The sequence below is a fragment of the Cyprinus carpio genome, chromosome B1 (assembly GCF_018340385.1).
Source record: "Cyprinus carpio isolate SPL01 chromosome B1, ASM1834038v1, whole genome shotgun sequence".
In the NCBI taxonomy this organism is placed as follows: Eukaryota; Metazoa; Chordata; class Actinopteri; order Cypriniformes; family Cyprinidae; genus Cyprinus; species Cyprinus carpio.
In genome coordinates, this window is record NC_056597.1 from 22,478,462 (window position 1) to 22,493,501 (window position 15,040).

Here is a 15,040-nt window from a genome sequence, read left to right on the forward strand (position 1 = left end):
AGGAGGTTGGTAGTTTGTTCCAGGGTGTTACTAGCTTGTTTCTGAGGTGTTCTGTGTATTGCTAGTTTATTTTATGATGGTAGTTTTGTTCTGGGCTTTTCTCTAGAGCATTTATATGATGTTAGGAGAAAAGTTGTGATTGTTGCTAGGGTGATTTTCCATTTCCATCATTTATGTCTACAGCATACAAAATGAGGATTACAGACTAGATTTAACACTAAGTGTTAAGGTTTGTTTAGATGACTGCTTATATTATCAGTAAGAATAATGATACTTTCCCTAGCAAACACCACTAACAGTCTGATAATTTCAGAAATGTCTAATGCATTTCAAAGCTGTTACCATCGAATATCCTTTCGCACAGATGCGCTACAGGTGGTAATTCTTCAAATAATCACTTTTGATCTATGTGTAATGGCTAGATTATGTTAAGTGGATACCTGCCCAGATCTCTCTGTGAGCTGATGGACTTCTGCGGATCTGCACGTTAAGGGTTATATTCAGGCTTTCGCAGGGAAGCCAAAATCATTAGAGAGATTGGCAGTTGGTGAAGACAGCCTTTCCAAACATACCCTTAAACCTTTCTCAAGCCCTTCAGCAAACCAAATCAAGACTCTGATCGATTTACTCTGGTCAATTACAAGCAATTAGCAAGACTGCGCCACTGTCTTTCATATCCACTTAGGTGGTGAAGTAGAAACAGAGGGTAATCCTGGTTTACTAATGCTGAACCTACAAATCAAACGTTCAAAGCAGCAAACCTGTCAATCTTGTTGCACGAAAAGTTCATCATTATATTCCGGAAGGTTTTCAAGTATATGCCAGATGTCTGAGGAGGAAAAGGCACAGCTTGAATCCCCCATCTGCCGTGGTGAACTGATTTGACGGTTATCCTTTCTTCTGTTTAATGATCTTGACACTGAGCCGGAGCATCGTGACCCGTGCCTGGGGCAGAGCGTTGCATTTGCTGACACAAACCGGATGCACTCGGAGCAAATGCAATCGTGCAATTGTCAAATCCTAATCGATCGCTGGATGCACACCTGACGTATCTCTGTTGTCTACAGGGAAAATACATGCCACATTCCTCTGAAAGAGGACGACGAACAGAGAAAAAAGCATTAGAGAACAAAATAAAACCTGTCAGTCCCATTGTGGCTTTCAAGCACAATGCAAAGCGTGGTGGTGAATACAGCTGGCGTCTAATAACAGACTGTTTCCTTCACAACCAATGATTTCTAGCAGTGTGCTGTAACCTTTGATGCTCATCAAATAGTTTACATGCATTGTTAAAATGTTAAGTGCAATTAACAATGTGAAAGGCTGTGTGTGTGATTAAACTCAATATTTTCACCATAAACATGAAACTATTGAAGTTCAAAAGACATTTAAAAACCAAAATCTTCCTTATCAATCTATATCTATAAATTTTGCATATTGTTTGGCCTTTGAAATGTATTAATATGACCATGAATGGCAATATTTCATTTTATTTAGGACATTTTATTTATTCCAGTGATGTATACGTCTCATGGCACTACATCTCGGCCTCAAAGTAAGGAAACATCTTGACAGTAAATAAGAGTTCCACACCAGTAATCAGAGATTTACAGGGTGGGTCAGGCCACCTCAAGCTGTACATTTGCTACCAGGAGACAGCTCACTGTAATGTACCACCACTGCCATTGTGCCCTGCAGTGCCACAAATAGAGCATTTCCCAGTTTCTTATCCTGTAATACTTCACAATTCTCCAGTCACAGTTCTCCTGCATTGTAATACATATTTTAACTTAGGATACATTATTTTGTAGAACAGATATTTAGTTAGGCAGTCACTCTGTAGGTATTTGTGTTCACTCTTTCTGCAGGTTACATCATTATGCCAGTAGGTGGCAACAAATATGTGAGTCGTTGAACCGATTTACTCTAAAACACTGATTCAATCATGAATGAATCATGTGATTGTATTTGAATCATTCATTGAACCAAGTTGTTTAAAAACACTGATACATTCAGGAATAAAACTGAGTCACTGAAACATTAATTCAATTGATTTATTCTCAAATGTTAATTCACATAGGATTCAAACAAGTGTCTTTATGTGTGAGTCATTGAATCATTAATTTACTACGTTCATTCAAAACATTACCACATTCAGGAAACGAACATGAATGAGTCATTGAATCAAAGATTTATTCATTCAGTCGATTCATAAAAAAAAGCTGAATTAACTAGAAATATGTGACTAAAATGTAACTTACTAAATATTACCTTCATGTTTTTTTGCTCTGTGCTTTCTTGTAGCTCTAATAAGTTTTCATAAGCAGCCCATTTTGCTAACATTTTCAAATTAGTAACTGGGACTCTAATGTCAGCTGATATTGTAATAAATGTAGAATGGAAAAAAATAATCATAAAATCTTTGTTTGCTTGTTAGCTTGCATTTTGTTTTCTTTAAATAATAATAAAAAGTATAACAAAAAGTTTTTCTCTCTCTCTCTCTCTCTCTCTCTCTCTCTCTCTCTCTCTCTCTCTCTGCAAAAATTGTAGGTTGCAGCACAATCTGTCAAGCATGAAAAAAAAAGGATGAAAATAAGGTGTAATCTCATCACTCAGTTCTGGGTTAATCAATATTCTGGGTTAAAAAATAAAATGAATTTTAGTGCTGCTTAGCACATGTCTTGGGATGAAAAAATGCTTTAGAGGATATTTACTTTCACCAAAAATTATATATTCTGTCATGTCATTCTGAACCTAATTTTCTGTTCTTCTTCTATCTTTGTTTGCTTGTTAACTTGCTTTATTTTTTCTTTGCATTTTAAACATAGCAAGATCCAATAAGAACATTTGAAATGCTAATACAAGTAGAAGTTATATTCTGTTTAATAAAACACATCTGCCAGCCAGTTGGTGTTGAACTTGTTTTATTAATATGCCTATTTATATTGCAGTATGTGACCCTGGACCACAAAACCAACTGAGATACAACTATTTGAAAATCTGGAATGTGAGGGTGCAAAAATAAAACTAAATATTGAGAAAGTCGCCTTTAAAGTTGTCAAAATGAAGTTCTTGATGCATATTACTAATAAAACATAAAGTTTTGATATATTCATGGTAGGAAATTTACAAAATATCTTCATGGAACATGATCTAAAGAAAAATTTATCATTTTGACCCATACAGTGTATTTTTGGCTATTGCTACAAATATATCAGTGCTACTTATGACTGGTTTTGTGAGCCAGGGTCACATATAAGGATAATAGTCTAACTCTTGCTGTTTTTAAAAGCAGTAAAGCAGAACATTTATGGTCAGAACTTTGGCTTGGAAGCCAGTTAAAAATGTAGGTCTGATTTTTATATGAAAATAGAATTAAAGCTTCTTGGTAAGAAATATTTATGGCAGCTATTTTTTTTTTCAAGATAAGGCTAAAAGTTAATTTTGGACCTTAAGCATAAGCATCTTGTCATGTGAAATGGCCACCGCAGAACATTAACACAGTTTGTTTATAACAAACAGTTAATGGAGACAGCACTTTATGGTGCCTGGAAAGAACTTGGCACTGACAAAGGCCAAAGCCGTTTGCATCAGCAAGTAATCGGCGCTCACTCTTATAAGCAGGCTGGAGCAACAGTAATTGTTAGCTTAGTGGACAGCTTTTCCTCTCTCTCTTCTCTCAGTGGAGTCTGCCCAGACAAGATAAGTGGGAGTCTCGTAATTGTAAAAAGTCCTCATCTCTCCAAGTCTTTAATAATGGGCTTGTGAAAGCCTTTGCTCATTAAGCAACCCTTGTTTCTCTCTCTCTCACTCGCTCTCTTTCTCTTTATAGCAATGGGGGATGCTTGTATTAAAAGTATCGTCAGAGCCAAATGCCAGTCCATAGACAAAAAAAGCAGATTTATCTTTTGTCTTTAAAAAGGGGGGGAATTTAGAAGAATGGCATATGCAAATTTATTGATTAGAGTTGCTTTTTAATTCCATAATTATTCTGGTTAATCATAAAAGTCCAAAAACAACCATTTAATTATTTATTATTAAAATGTAGAGCCTGAAAATAAAATAAAATAATATATATATATATATATATATGTATATATATATATATATATATATATATATATATATATATATATATATATATATATATGTGTGTGTGTGTGTGTGTGTGTGTGTGTGTGTGTGTGTGTGTGTGTATTTCTCTATTAATTTGTAGGTTACAGAACCCTTTTTCTTGTCAAAGCGGAGAAGCACAAAGATTTTTGAAAGAAAATAAAGTGTCTCTCATCATTCAGGTAAACAGCCTTCTAGGTTAAAATAATTTTTAAGTCAAGATTTGGTAGAATTTTTCGCAAATTAACACAGTAAATTGAAGGTAAAATTTTGAAGTAGAAAAACTGATATTTTTACAGTGTCATATGATATGTAAACATGAATCATTATTTACAAATTATCTACGAAGGATTAAGACAAAAACAATATATAGAGAACCATTCCTGGATTTTGCATAGGGAATTGTGTTACATCACAGCAACTATGCAGATCTATAATAAACCTGCATGAAAGAACCCCAAGTGTAGGATGAAAAAAAACAAATGCGAGAACGCTAAGGGGAATGATTTATGTGGTGCCATAAGCCATTTGCTGTTTGGCCTAATCCTTCCTGGTTGGAATTTGAAGTTGTCACAAGTCAAAGAGGCTTTGAATACTAAACGCATGGATTACGGCAGGAAGTATGAGAAAGGTTGGAATACATGTGCTACGTAATTCATGTAATACGCCGAGCAAGGCTTTCATCAGCAAGATGACAGCTACAGCCCCGCAGAGTTCTTCCTTTTCCCCCCTAAGAATACATCCTTCGTTTCTTACTTTTCTCTTTTCTACTTGATGCTCACTTCCTCCAATTATCTCGCTCTCTTCCCCTTCTCTTTATATAGCTCTCTTAACCTCGTTCTCAAACCATACAGGATTGTTGCTCTAAAGTAAGAAAGAGAGGTCAAAGCCGCTTCCGCTAGCCAAGATGCTCTTGCTGAGGCTCGAGCATCAATCCCTGGCAAACTAGATTAAAGGCATAACTCATCATTCCTGCTGGCAGGCATATGGACTGAAGAGGCCTAGCCTTCGGATGCACTGCCATCATTTCTCAGTCCCGTAGAAGAGAATGACCCCCTCTCATTTTTCCTCATCTCTGTTTCTTTGAGCCGAGGAAACGTCGCTCCAGTGGCATTTTTTCCTGTGCTCCACGGAAACCTTGTTATGGAGGATTGTGTAAATCTGTGGTTATCATGGGAAGGCATAATTTACAAGATTTACTTTTATTATTCATGAGAAAACCTTGGGTTTTATTGTGAATATTAACGTTGCTGTCAATGCATGTGCCTGTAAACTTTTATTTATTTATTATTTTATGACAGTCGTCACATTATATCACATGCTGCTTGCATACATGCTGAATAATGTATGTTTGCATGTTAAATTGGATCTGTATGTTTGATTGCAGTATACTCTATACTGTATGCTCAAACAGAGTAAACCGCAATCCAACATACAGACCCAATGAATTATTGGAACACTTAAACTTTTAAGGAATAGTTCACTCAAAAAATTTTTGAAAGTTTGTTTCTTTGAGGGAACAGATTTGGAGAAATGTAGGATTCCATCACTTGCTCACCAGTGGATCCTTTGCAGTGAATGAGTGCCGTCAGAATGAGTCCAAACATTACAATATTTCACATATTAGTTTGTTTGTTTATTTGTTTGTTTGTTTTTTAAAACACAAAGCTTCTGCTTCTCAAGACGTTAACTGATGTTTTTGGTGTAGTGTGTATTACTTGTGGATTATTGTGATGTTTTTATCAGCTGTTTGGACTCTCATTTCGACGGCACCCATTTACTGCAGAGGATCCATTGGTGAGCAAGTGATTTCTCCAAATATGATGAAGAAACAAACTCATCTATTTGTATTTAAAAATAAAGATGTGCAAGCACACATTTCAAACAAAATATTTGACCAAAATGCATGAAAAAAATATTTAATGCAATAACATTAAAAAATTTGAAAGTGTGACTAAATAGTCCAAATACTTTTGCATCCTGCATGTATGTTGAGTGAACAGCAACCAAAGAAACAAACGTAATTAATGGTGTCATTTAAAATTTCTGACCAGTATGCAGTTTTACCGATTATGTCCTTCAAGCACTTGCTACCCTCCGAAAGTCTGAGGCTTTATTAAATCCTCTGAACTGCCTGGGAGATGAGAAAACGTCTCAGTGTTTCCATCCTGAGGCCTGGCATGAGTCTCTTTCTGTGTTTTTCTCCACAGACCGGTCACCAGTGGTGTAGTAGCCATCTCTCTCTGTGTTTGTGTGTTTTGAAGGCATGTGGTAGGTGTTCGGTTCAACACGAGGAGATGATGGGAACAGGCTAAGAGCGATCTTTCAAATATGGTGGATGTTTTCCGGGTGAGTAGCAGAAAAATAGGAGGGAAGTGGGAAAAAATGTCAAAATGCATTTTGTGGCCTGTTGCCTGCAGTGAAACTGCACTGACAGGAAGTGACATGAGATGTTGGGGTTTGGGATGTGTTATATTTACTCTTGAAGTGCTGGAAAGTATTTATTTAGAAACTGTTTCAGTCAGGTTGCGAATTATGAGGAAGAAACACAGGGATGAAACGAAAGTTTGGTGGAGTAAAAGATAGATAGATAGATAGATAGATAGATAGATAGATAGATAGATAGATAGATAGATAGATAGATAGATAGATAGATAGATAGATAGATAGATAGATAGATAGATAGATACTAGGTTTTTAAAGTTGTTTTTAATGTTGTTATTTCGCCCTTTAAAAATGATAATATATTATTGCAGTATCCAGTACATGCTAAACTCTAAACATGTTATAACTTTGCATGCTGTTCTTCTTCTACTACAAAATGCTGTAGAACAATGAAGAAAAATGCTAAATAGGATGCACCTCAAGTATTGTTATCTTTTTTTTTTATTAAAGGCATAATATTAATAATAAAATGCACTGGGCTTTTGAGGTTCAGCTTAAGAGCAAGGGAGTTGCTGAGTTTTGCATTAAAAGATGCTTAATTATTCCGTCGTGTGCATCCAAGCCTATTTTTACATCAAAACTCACTGCTGTTGCATTTTATGCTCACCGTCCAGAGCCCCCCAAACACCCAAAGTGTCTTAAAGACGTCGAAGCCATCATGCTCTGACAGTGGAGTGTGACGGATGACTTCCTGCGAGCGGCTGGTTGGAGACCCACTCGGCGAGGTTAACTGAGCTTAGTTGCAGCCGGCTGTTTTAACGGTTTCATCAGTCGTGTCAAAGCTTGGGCCAGGATCAGAGAGACGGATCAGATCTGAGTCACATCTCTTCAAAAAGGCCTCGGCGTTCTTTCTTTCCCGCCGTACACACAGACACATACACTTTGTGCTTATAGTAGAGGACTAGGACAGTTTGGGTTGGTGTGGGTGTGTTTAAGTCGAGCCGTGTGGGTGTTTAGAGCGGCTGGAACACTAATGAGGGCACATAACGAGGACATTTTGCTTGGTAGGAAGGGCGCGGAAGGTTTTCAGATAAGAAGAGTGGGTTACTACGCCTGCTTATAGTCGCCCAGCTTCTCTTTTGCACTCTTGTGAGAGGTGGATGTGCTGTCATTCGGCTTTTGAAATCCTCTGTGTGGCCACAGATCAAATATGGCGATGGCAATTACCATATAATGATAAATGATGTCCGTGAGCATCTGAAAGCTTAAAAAAAACAAAGGCAGCAGAGCATAAAAGACACTGTGTGATGACGGTGGTGGGTTTAGATAATCTGTGGAAATGACACACATTTATCTCTGCACTGTTCCTGCTTTTTTCCCTGATGGTTTTTTGTTGTTTTAAGTGATTGACTAGTGTCTAGACATTCAACAGAAAAGGTTTCATTTGATCCATGGTTGAAGCCTTTTTTTGCTTCAGTTCCATATGTTAATGCTGCTAACTATATCACCATTTAAAAGTTTGGGAGTGGTTATTTATTTGTTTGTTTGTTTATTTATTTTTCAGCAAGCGCACATTACTATGATAATATCAAAAAGAATGCTGTTCTTTTAAAATTACTGTTTATCAATGAATCCTGAAAAACAAAATGTGTCATGGTTTCCAAATATATATATATATATATATATATATAATTATACATATACATATATATATATATATATATATATATATATATATATATATATATATATATATATAATCAGAAATGTTCCTTGAGCAGCAAATCAACATATGAGAATGATTTCTGAAGGGTCATTTGATCACAAAGATAAACTAAATGAGTAAAGTTTGTGAACAAACATTGAAGTTGGCTTGAGACAGCCTAGCCTGAAATTCTGAAGCAGCTGTAAAAGCTTGAAGTTTAAAAGTATAGCTTTAACACATTAGGTGCATCCCAAATTGCATATTTATGCACTATGACATTTTGTAGTATAAATAGTGTGAGTAGTTTGTTCACACTGAAAATTCCAAAAAGAAAAATAAACTTTTAATACCCAAATGATGCACTTAACCTTAAAAGTCTGGAATGTTGAACACTTAATGCACTCAACTGTCACAGTTTTAATTACGTCACAAAGGCTGAGCGTGCACGGTGAACAGTGAGTGTGATTTCACCAAGTACAACATGTTCCGGGATCAACATCCTGGTAGGGGTATGGATTGGGTAAAGTCTATATTTTTGGACAATAAAGTTGATCCAGGATCATCAAAAGATGTTGGTCCAGGAACATGTCTTGGCAAAATCACGGGGATAAGTGCACAGTGTATAGTGCGTCATTTGGGACACAGTTATTGTTAACATGATTTAACATGTTGTTAACATGTTTTAGCATAATTAGCATGTTGATATCATGTTTTAGCATGATTAACATGTTGTTACCATGTTGCTAACATGTTTCTAGAATGATTAGCATATTGTTGAAATTGTTTCCAGCATGTTTTTAGCATGATTAGCATGTTGCTAGCATGTTTTAGCATAAACAGTTTATTAACGTGTTTCTAGCATGATTAGCATGTTGTTACCATGTTGCTAACATGTTTCTAGCATGATTAACATGTTTTGACATGTTTCTAGCATGATTCACATTTTCCTAGCATGATTAGAATGTTTCTAGTTAGCATGTTTCTAGTTTTTTTGCTTGTTAATAATGTTTCTAGCATGATCGGCATGTTGCTTGCAGTTGTAACATAATTAGCATGTTGCTTGCGTGTTTTTAGCATTATTAGCATGTTGCTAACATGTTTTAGCATGTTGGAAGCATGTTTTTAGAAAGTTTAGACCCATTATAAGTCTATTGTACGATTGTACAATAAGTTTTGACCCCTTCAATGGAATGGAATAGTTTTGATCATCTGTCGGAAATCGTAAGTCCGGTCAGTGAGAAAAGATATAACAAACTGAGTCAGACTAGTCTGAAGGTCTGACCCGAGTTTGGTGGTTGAAGATTGAAAACTGGAGGAGGAGGAGATACAATCCCAATTTAGTCTAAATTATTTTTATTTCTAAAATATTTTATTTTTATTTGCATTTTAAAAGAGAATTTCACACTGCATGTTTCTCTATTTTTTAATGGAAATAAAAATTAAATATTTTATTAATAATGATTAGATATCACTTCACACTATATATTTGTCGATATATGATTATTTATAAAATGTTATTTTTATTTTCAATATTTATGTTTAAAAATATGAATATATATATATATATATGTATATATATATATATATAATATATATATATATATATATATATATATATATATATATATATATATATATATATATACTTTGCGGAATTCTATTAGTATTGTTGCTTTTGTTATTGCTGCAAATATTATTGTTTAGAACTATAAAACCAAATATATGTAATATATAGTTTTAAAGGAATTTGGATTTTAGTTCATCGTAATTCTACCAACATTCAGATTTGAATTGCAATCCTGCATTCAGGAAATCAGGCATTTTGTAAAATATTTACTAAAAAGGTTTTTATTTTTTATTTTTTTTTATTTTTTTATTTATTTATTTATTTATTTATTTTATTAACAGCTTATTTATAGAACATAAATGCTTTTATGCGCATTGACATTGACTCACACAGAGACTCTCTGAGTGTCTGTCCTTCAGAGCAGTGCTGTCCATTATGGATGATGTCAGATAGTAGAGCTAAATGTGCTGGAAGTGTCGGCTTGCATTTGTACGACTGCCGCAGCGTGAACGCCATCATGAACAGTGACCGCAGCAAACTGACTGACTGGAGCAGCAGCTGATGGCTGGGAAATGTGTCCTCAGGGGCTGCTGATGGATCACTCAGCGTCAACGGCCTCTAGACATATAAAGTCAAGCTGTCCTGCACTTCCATATTGCTGTGTTAGCATTCAAAGTTATGCACACAGCTACTCATTCTTTATTATGACCGTTTTCTAGTCATAAAGATTCATAAATAAACATGGAACTATGGGAGTGATATAACACAATGAAATCTCTTTTATTTTTAAGTAGCTTCGTTGTCTAGATGCCAGCTCTAGAAATTCATCAACCCAGTTCATGAGGTGAATCCTGGGATGCTTTTTAAAAAGTTTTTCAAGGAGTTTCGGTCAAATATGAGTGAAGGAGCCACATTTAAAGCCATACACTATCATTCAAAAGTTTGGGGTTGGTAAGATTTTTTTAATGTTTTTGAAAGAAGTCTCTTCTGCTCAACAAGGCTGCATTTTTTTGATAAAAAAAAAAAATACATATTGTGAAATATTATTATATGTATTAATTCCTGTGATTAAACCTGACTTTTCAGCATCATTACTCCAGTCTTCAGTGTTACAAGATTCTTCAGAAATCATCCTAATATGCTGATTTGCTGCTCAAGAAACATTGATTGATTATTAACAATGTTGAAAACAGTTGTGCTGCTTCCTATTTTTGTGAAAACATTGACATTTTATTTTATTTATTTTTTATTTTATTTTTTGTATCTCTTCTTTGAAATTATTCTTTGAAAATTCAAAAGAACGCTTATTTGGAAAATCAATCTTTTATCTTTACTGTCATTCTGAATGAATGTACTAATTTATTTAAAAAAATAAAAAATAAAATAATAATAATAATGTGAGAAACTTATGAACTAATTATATATTGTGATTATTTATTTCACATTGGTGTTTTTTAATAATTTTGCAATTACCATCACTTTACAAAAACAATATATATGTGTGTGTGTGTGTGTGTGTGTGTGTGTGTGTGTGTGTGTGTGTGTGTGTGTGTGTGTGTGTGTGTGTGTGTGTGTGTGTGTGTGTGTGTGTTCCATTACTTAATCAAGAAGTAACTCAACCTTCCTCTCCTGTCATTCATCTTTCAGTGTATTTCCAGTTCACCCAAGTCTCTTTCTGGTACTATTTCTGACAAACTGTTTGAAGTTGTGCTTTCAGAGCTGCTTTAATATGAATGAGGTTGAGGAACCTCATTTTATTCACATTTTCTCTTGTTTTTCTAAATCTACACGTTCAAATGACACAATAGTGATTATTTCATCTTTTTATAGCATCAATGAGAAAATAAAAAATAAACACTTTAAGCGTAAAACTTCATTAAAATTAAATGCATTTTCATTTGCATGCTCAAATGAGACCCCCTCCGTACTTATGCTACTGATTCACAGACCCACATCTTTTGAATGACGCATGAACATCTCCATGCTCCCTCCACACACACACACACACACACACACACACACACACACACACAGTCTTTCTCTTCAGCAGAGGGTACATGCTCAACTGAGCTAAATTTGCATTTACAAATTGCGGGTGCTGTTTCCTGCCTTCGCTGCATCCCAAACTCCCCTTTTCCCTCCCACACGAGGATTTCCAAACACTCTCATTCTTTCGTTCACACTGGATGAATAAACCCATGTGTGAATATGAATACGTCGCTGCTTGGCACCTAAATTATTAGAATTATTTCTTTAAAGGTGCAAACCACCCAAAAACATTTATTCGTTTAATTTTATTCTCCCATAGGAGAAATTTATAAACAGATCATTAAAAAGCATCATAAATTTATGTGAAATAATGTGACTGGTGCTATATTCAGCATATGTTTTCTGCACACAAAGATATCATATGGCTTCAGAATACTTGAAATATAGTTGTTTGGATTATTTGTTATACTGTTTTAATGGTGCTTTTGTCAGTTTTGGAGCTTTACAGCGCCTGGTTATTGATTATTTTCGCTGTATAGAAACAAGCATGCAAATTCTGCTAAACATTGCTTTTTGTGTTTGATGAAAATGGTTTGGGTGATATGATGACATTGGTGCATTGCTTATTGTATCATGTCAGTTTGTGATAAAAGTGACAACAGAGCAGGTGCAGAAGTGTCTGATAGAGAAAGTTGTGTAAAGGGAGAGAAGAGTTCAACTCTCCAAAGCTGTTTATCATCAATTTCTGTCAACATAAATCGATTTTAATGACTTCAGCTATTTGCAAGAATTTATCATCATATAATCAGCATCAGAAATGTGTCATATATAACAGATAACCAAAAGTCTATTTTAGGGTGAATTCAGGTCAACAGCACCTTTGACTTACCAAAATAGTGGCAAAATCCACCCTAATTTAATTTCATGATGCAAAAATTGACAATTATGAAATAACATATATGACCCTGGATCACAAAACCAGTCATAAGTAGCACATGTATATTTGTAGCAATTGCCAACAATACACTGTATTGAACAAAATTATATTTCTTTGTTCCATGAAGATATTTTGTAAATTTCCTACCATAAATATATCAAAACTAATTTTTGATTAGTAACATGCATTGCTAAGAAATTCATTTGGACAACTTTAAAGGTGATTTTCTCAACGTTTTGATTTTTTTTGCACCCTCAGATTCCAGATATTTTCAAATAGTTGTATCTCGGCCAAATATTCTCCTATCCTAACAAACCATACATCGATGGAAATCTTATTTATTCAGCTTTCAGATGTATAAAACCCTTATGACTGGTTTTGTGGTCTAGGGTCACTTATTGGAATGAGTGAAAAACACTTAACAAGGGGTCTAAACCATACTGAACCCCACTGACATTCATGATGTTGTGCATGAGCTTGAGCATGAAATACATGAGTGTGAGTAAAAGTGTAAAAAAAACTGTTCATTTAATAACCTGATGAAACCTTAACAAGATGAACATACTGGTTTCAAATAGGACTTTTTGAAACTTCAAACTTACACTGTTTATTTAAGCAGAACTGGATTCTAATATACATACCATCATTTTTTGTTCGTCACTGTCTTGCAGTATCTCTCATTTTCTTACAGCACATTCCATGTCTCTGATTCACTCTGTCCTTGCTGTCAGTGCTGAAAGCATTTTAACTACTCAGCGGCTCTAATCACTGCAGGAGCGCACACAGACATGAAAGGTGAGCGCGGTAAATGCGTCACACAGCGAGACCCATGCTGACGCCCCAAAGTGCACAGCGAAGGCGACCGCCTCCACTTCAAACGGGTCTGGGGGCTTTTCTCCCATGCACCCTCGCATTTCACAGCGAAAAGACATTTCCTATGAATCTAAATTGCTTCTGAACTACTCTAGCTCGAGGTGGAGTTGAATGCAGTGGGAGGTTTCACTGCATGAAGTACTTTAACTCAGAAGTCAGGCGTAGGGGTTTGGCTTCGGGCGCAGCGGCTGTAAAGACAATACTGACTTTGCCGACACACTGCTAAAGTGGCTCTGACTAAACCACACTGGGTGTTCTCATCGCCTCCCGAAACATGCATGAATGGAAATTAAAGTAGTTGGAGGTGTTTTAACACAAAAGAAGATGAAAAATGGTGAAGTGCTGAGTTTTGTCCGTACAATGAAGGTCAGTGGAGTCTGATGTTTTTGGACTCCAAAATTCTTAAGTAACAAAAGTCACATAGCTTTGAAATGACATGAGGGCAAGTATGTGAAAACAAGATTTTCATTTTTGCTCAAACTATCACTTTAACTGCAGTTTGTATGCCACATTTCAAAAGAACACTTGCTTCTTTATATTAACTCTGATATTTTAGTACATTTAAATTTGTTAAATCACTCTGTAATTAGATGTTGTAGGTAACAGCTGGTGGCAGAGGGAAAACAAGCAATTAGTCTGATTAAGAAAATTCTGAAATTCTGAAAAAATAAACCAGTGCTTGAAGTGTAGAAAGCAAGTGCTGCAATTTTATAATGTCTGGTTAGTTTATGAAGTAGTTAATAGAGTGAATGGGTGCTAGTGTACAATTTTTTTTAAAGATAAATCAATTGTTTAGCTACATTTAAATAAATTTAGTTGACTAACTTTCAACATTTTTTCTTTCTCAGTGTAGGAGGTTGTTGGTGTGTTATAAGTGGTTTCTAGCGTGTTCCGGGTAGTTCCTATGATATTTTAAATGGTTTTATGGTGTTCTGAGTAGTTTTTCAAATCTTCTAACTGGTTTCTAGGAAACTCTAAGTGGTTTTAGAGTGTTTAAGTCTGTAGTCTTGCTTACAGTCACAAGTAAAAGTATGATATTATATGGTGGCCAAAATGATTAGAACACTTGTATTTTTTAGCAGCTAAAAATTATTTTAAGTCCGTTATTTCTATCTCTTGCTGTAGTGGCAGTAGGAAATATCAGTTTACATTTCCAAATGTTTGCCATTAATTGTAATAATCCAGTGAGATTTCTGTTTGCACAAGGAGTCTGACAGCAGCCAGTGCTCCACACAGAGATCTGATCTGATCTTCATCAGTCTGTCTGGAATGACATGAAGAAACAAAACAAACTGAGACAGACTCAATCCAGAAGAACTGTGGCAACGTCTCCAAGATGCTTTAAGAAACCTACCTGCAAATCTACCTGAAAAATGATGTGCAAGTGCACCGAGGACAAATGCTGCTTTAAACTCAAAGGATGCTCACGCCAAATGTTGATTTCATTTAGTCATTTAGTCTTCTGATTAAA